Here is a 6612-nt window from a genome sequence, read left to right on the forward strand (position 1 = left end):
CTATCTATAAAGTAAAACGACTAATGCCATGTGACGTGCAAACAAGCATACAAGAATGCAGAATGATTGCTAGATATCGCTAGAACATAACAATAGAGCATGACTGACGCGTGATATCACACTCTATCTATTCACTTGTCGTTCTGCAAGATCGTACATCCTCTTCTGCTACGATCTCCACAACGACAATAAGCCAGCCTCAGACCTCGAGCAGCAGTCTTACGGCGGCTTGGGTGTTTTAAGATTGGCTGGGATCCACTAGTGGTACCATCTTCATCTGACGTCGGCGCATGTGTGCCGCCTTGGCACGACAATGAGTTCACTCGAGGCGACTGCTCATTGCTGAATGGGTTCACTCTAGGCGACTGCCCATTACCATCGGGTTCGCTCGTGGCGACTGCCCGTTATCGTTGGGTTCGCTCGAGGCGACTGCCCTTTACCATCGGGTTTGCTCGTGGCGACTGCCCGTTATTGTTGGGTTCGCTCAAGGCGACTGCCCTTTATCATCGGGTTCGCTCGTGGCGACTGCCCGTTATCGTTGGGTTCGCTCGAGGCGACTGCCCTTTACCATCGGGTTCGCTCGTGGCGACTGCCCGTTACCATTCGGTTCTCCCCAGTTTTGAGTACTCAGCGCCATACAGACCACCTTGGTCTGCCACAAACACAAGTCGTTGACTTGTGGGTACCACCGACAACCGTTCAATTAAGGTTCAGGTACTCTACAGCACGCAGAGTACATACTCATACTACTACAGGAGAGCGACTCGGGATAAATCCCGAAGGAATTAATGTTTCTCTTTCGTGCTCGTTAAGTTCTTTAGAAAGAAGATTCGGGATGTGACTCCCGGTACTTCCACCCTTGGTTCGAATCCAAGAGTTTGACTTATGCTCTCCCGTCACCCTTGATCTAACCTATCCACTATGGTTAGCAAGGGGATCTAACAAAACAAGATAACATCGTGGTTGGTTCAAGTTAGCGTTTGAACCTTACGGGCAAAACCCGAACTAAATTTTCAAGCAAGAGTGGCCGAAGCCTTAACTTTCATGTTTATTCATTTTAGGGCTTTCACCTACTCTTGTTTACTAGCAAATAAATGCACAAACAAACAGGGTTATACCCTTGGTATGTAGTTGACTTAAGTCTCCACACTTACCCGGAAAAGATCGTATGGAAATTTGTTGACTTCCGAAGTTTCCTTGCTTTTCACACTTCTCGAGACTCTACACGTCCTAAAGCGTCGAGAATCTAAAACCTGAAGTTGAAATCTCATTAGTCAATGATTCGAGAGAAGCTGACGAGCTTAAGGTTCGTTATCGGGATTTACTGCGAGTCGATTTAGGGGTTCGAGAATTTAATTCACTTATTTCTCGGCTTTTCGGAATTTAAACTTATTCAAGACTCGTGCGAGTTCGTACCAGAGAACGAGTACGAAATAAAATCCAAATCATTATTTCACGAGTCTTAAATAAATTAAATCAACAATCCGAAAAATCATACAAACCGAGAATTCTGAATTAACTAACCAGAATTTAAATTCTCGAACATTCTTAAATAAATAATCCCTGAATACAATCTCAAATCCAAAATTAAAACTCGAGTCTAACACTATAAAGCGATAAACGACTCACGAGTGAGATTGAGCTCTAAAATCTCTTTCTGAATTCACTACTCTTGGGCTTCGACGCGCTCAGTTTCCGCCGATCTCGCTCGATTCTATCCGATCTGTGACTGAGCTGTGAAATTCAGAAATAAACACCGAGTCAATTTACAAATCCAATTCCCGACTCGACTTAGAACCCGAAATCAAATCACTAATACGTAACTTGTCACCAAAATCAAAACTTGTCATAAAATTCCATTCCAAACTCAAAAACGAACCAAACTTCAAAACCACTTCCAAATCACTTCTCAATTTCACAATCAACCAAAAATCAAACCGGGCATTAACTCAAAATAACTCCCCGAGGCTCAAATTTCATCAACCTAACTAGTGAACCAAAGCACATAACCAAGACCAAACTCACGGCCAAAGTAAACACACGGTAAAAATAATAATTTCAAGACCAAAACAATCTCGGCCAAAACTACTCAGCCAAAGATAAGGCCCACGGCCAAAATCAAGTCACACAGTCAACAATGACACGACCAAGCAAACAACCATAACCCAACACCGAAACCAAATCTCATCAATTCCAATCATCAACATCAAAACCCAGCGTAAATCACCCCGGAAACCAATTCAAAACCATCACCCACGCTCACAAATAGGAACCCCCAAATTAATTTATCCAAACCCTAACTCTTAAATTCAATTTGGGTAAGAGGGATTTCACCTTGCTTTTGGGAGAAATCAAACTCTTTGGTGCTCACTCTTCTCTTCACCGGCGTCCTCTATAGCTCGCGGCGGCTCAAGCTTCACGGCGGTCACTCGGTCTCAGCTGGACGGCGCGCGCGCGGCTCGGTGACGGAGCGCTGGGTGAGCGCGAGCAAGGAAGAAGAAGAAGAGAGAGAAGGAGTGGTGCTGGGGGGTTGAGCGGCCGGAGAGAAAAGGCTTGGGTGGTCGTTGCCGATTGAAATTTTTTTTTTCTTTGTTCTGGTTGTGTTGGAGCTCGCGCGGGTGAGAAGAAAAAAGAAAGAAGAAGAAAGAAGAGAAAGAGAAAGAGAGAGTGAGGTGGCCGAGAGAGAAGGAAAGAGAGAGGATAAGACCAACCGCGTGGCAGATCCTCATCGCGCCACATACGCACAGGTGGCCCACCCGGTTTGTGACACGTATCTCTTAAAACAGCCTCTCTTTACTCTTTTCTTTCAAATAGCTCCAAACACGTTACAATCACGTCCTTGTCACAAAATTTTGTGACTAAAACCCGTTCTCGCTTGAACTTTTAATTAAGTTATTCAAACCGAGACTTTCCTCGTTCGTTCTTGATTAATTTAAATATATTTAAGGTTTCCCGGAAATAATTCTCATCCTTGAGAATTTATTTCTTAAATTAAATTCCGGCATATTTCCTCGGAAAATAATTTATTATTCGAGACGAACTCGATAAACCCTTTATTTATTCCGAGATTTTCCATTACCTTAAAATAATTTAAATTAACTCTCTAAACTTCAACGTCCATAATTCATTCAAGAACTTACTTGTGAGACACGAAAGCTCATTTATTAACCGTAAATTACAAACGGCGAGATTCAAAAGTTTATCCTTTACATTGAGCCTGGAACCTTGCACAAACACCCACTAAGTAAGAATTGTCTGGTCGGCTAGCTATCAAATACAGGAGACTCCTGATCATGCTCCTGTACAATTTGGTATCAACCGGTTCAGCTCCATCTTCTTTAGAGAGCTTGACAATAGCAGAAGCTGGGGTCCTCTTAGGCTTTCCTGATTCGAGACCAAATTTCTTAACCAATTCCTTGGCATACTTCCATTGAGACAAGAAGATTCCCTCTTCAAACTGTTTGATCTGAAAACCCAAGAAGCAAGAGAGCTTTCCCACCATACTCATCTCAAACTCAGATTGCATCTGTTCCACAAAGTGGTCCATCATGGTATGGGACATCCCACCAAACACTATGTCATCCACATAGATCTGAGCGAACATCATCTCCGAGCCAAATCTCCTGATGAAGAGAGTTTGATCCTTCACCCCTCTGATGTATCCCTTCTGAGTGAGATATTCTTCAAGACGCTCATACCAAGCCCGTGGAGCCTGTTTCATACCATACAAAGCTTTGTGGAGCTTATAGACATGGTTTTTAAACTTAGGATCCACAAACCCCTTGGGCTGCTCAACGTACACTTCTTCATTCAGAATACCATTCAGAAAGGAACTCTTGACATCCATCTGAAACAGCTTAAACCTCTTGAGGCATGAAATACCAAGGAGTCGAATAGCTTCATGTCTAGCCACAGGAGGAAAAGTCTCATCAAAATCCAGGCCTTCAGACTGAGAGTAACCCTGAGCAACCAATCTAGCTTTGTTCCTCGTGACATTGCCAAGAGCATCAGATTTGTTCTTGAAGATCCATTTTGTTCCAATAACATTCACTTCCTCATGTTTGGGAACAAACTTTCAGACCTCATTCCTCTCAAACTGAACTAATTCCTCTTGCATGGCTATCATCCAGAACTCGTCACTAACAGCTTCAGTGACATTCTTTAGCTTAATTCTGGATGTGAAGCAAACGTTGCCTATCATTTCCCTGTAATTGACTAGTTCCTTTCTCCTGGTGATGACTCTTTCGTGCAGGTTCCCGATAATAGCTTATGTAGGATGATTCTTCTTGACTCTACTCGAGACTTTCTTCACCAGAGAGTCAGGATCAGCTCTTTCCCTTGAGACAGCGGAAGCTTCACCAGTGTCTCAAGACATCTTCTGTGACACCGTAATGAACATCAGGAGAGGCACTAGGTTCATCCTCCTCAGAAACACTGTCTTCATCATCGACCACCATATTCCTTGACTCAATGATACACTGAGTCCTCTTGTTGAAAACCCTAAAGGCAGTACCACTGGTTGTGTAGCCCAAGAAAATGGTCTCATCACTCTTAGCATCCAGCTTATTCCTGGGTTCTCTGTCAGCAAGAACAAAATACGTATTGCCAAAGATATGAAAATACTTGACATTGGGCTTCCTCTCCCTCCATATTTCATAACTTGTGCAGGACATGCCGGGACATATTGAGACCCGATTATGGATATGACACGTAGTATTTACAACTTTTGCCCAGAAGCGGACGAAAGGCACTACAAGAAATATGACATTTAGCTACGAAACTATCAGCGACGATAAAGTCGTCGCTAGTCATACTTTTAGCGACGATTCGGTCGTCGCTAAAATAGTATGAAAATTTGGTGTTAAAAATTCTAAAGTTTGGCGGCAAAGACATTTAGCGACGACGATATCGTCGCTAATTATTTTTTGTCGTCGCTAAGTTCGCGGGAAACTATATAGCGACGTTACTATCGTCGCTATATTGTTATCATTTCATTTATCGACGGTAATATCGTCGCTAATTATTTTCGAATTTTGACGAATTTTGAAGAGAGAAAAATACCTCCAATACTATTAAATCAAAAAGAATTAGCAACGAAATTATCGTCGCTAAAGATTTATGTAACCAATTAGCGGCGATAATTTCGTCGCTAATTATTTTTGAATTTTGACGAAAATCGAAGAGGGAAAAATTCCTCCAATTATATTAAATCGAGAAGAATTAGCGACGATAATTTCGTCGCTAATGATTTATGTAACCAATTAGCGACGAGAATATCGTCGCTAAATGTCTGGTAAAATTTAAGTTCATTTAGCGACGATATTTAATCATTTAGCGACGATATAATCGTCGCTAAATGTCTTTAAATACCAGATCGTAGTTCCTCATTTCATTATCACGCGAACCCTAAAAATTTTATCTCCTCCGATCCGAATCTCCCATGCTCATCGCCGTCCTCCGCCGTGTGTCGCCGTCCTCCTCACTCCTCCGGTTAGTCTATCTCTCCTCTCTTCTCTCTCTCCTCACATCTCTCTCACCTCACTTTTCTCTCTCTCCTCCAGAATTTCCCCGCCCGCCCGCGCCGGTCGTCCTCCGCCATTCCGCCGCCGACGCCGAAGTCCTCGTCCGTTGTCGTTCCGCCTCTTCCTCCGCCGTCCTCCATCCTCGTCCGCCGCGCGTTCTCCTCGGCCGGTCTGCTTCATTTATACGGTATGTATATATATATATATATATATATATATATATATATATTAGGTATAAATATTTAAATTAGTTATATTTACATAAATATTTACGTAAATATTTAAATTAGTTATAAATATTTATATTAGGTATAAATATTTAAATTAGGTATAAATATTTATGTAAATTAGAGATATAATTATTCATATATATAAATATAATTTAGGATTAGATTATAAATATTAGAGATATAAAAATTTACATGAAATGGATTAGAGATATAAATATAAATATTAGGAGTAGAGATTAATTATGAAATGGAATTTTGTTAGGATTCGTAGATTAGTTTAACGAAAATTAATTAGTTTCATAATTAAAATTGATTATGGAAAATTATGTAAAAATGAATAAAAATTGAAATTGTAATTAATTTTGTTAAAGTTTGTTATGGATTATGTATTTTGTTAAAGTTGGTTATGGATCATATTTACTAAATATTTACTCTGCGTTTTTTTTATTATTTTGATAGCGTAAATAGATTTACGTGGCTATTTACAAAAAATTAACGAAATGTTTGCTATTTCAAAATTTCTAACGTTTCGTACGGTTAGATAGTCACTGAAGTTGATGATTACTTAGAGTCCAAGTTATGTGTGAGACTTAATTTGCAACTTTGTATAGGCCCTATTGTGGTTTTCTTTATTTGTTTTACATGTACGACGTCGTTCAGTTAAGTAGTGGTGTTAGTTTATTTTGTTATTACTGTTGTGTGTACTCTTTGTATATATATTGTTCAAATGGTGTTGTAGTTACCTAACCAATTTCAAACTTGATTTTCATCAATTAGCTAACGTTTCGTTTATTTTTGTAAATTAGTCATTTATCAAAATTAATGTCTAAAATACTAGAACAATCATGTAAAATACTACT

Source organism: Urtica dioica, chromosome 5 (assembly GCF_054948205.1).
Source record: "Urtica dioica subsp. dioica isolate 48M chromosome 5, U.dioica_male_clone48M_v1_H2, whole genome shotgun sequence".
Taxonomy (NCBI): domain Eukaryota; kingdom Viridiplantae; phylum Streptophyta; class Magnoliopsida; order Rosales; family Urticaceae; genus Urtica; species Urtica dioica.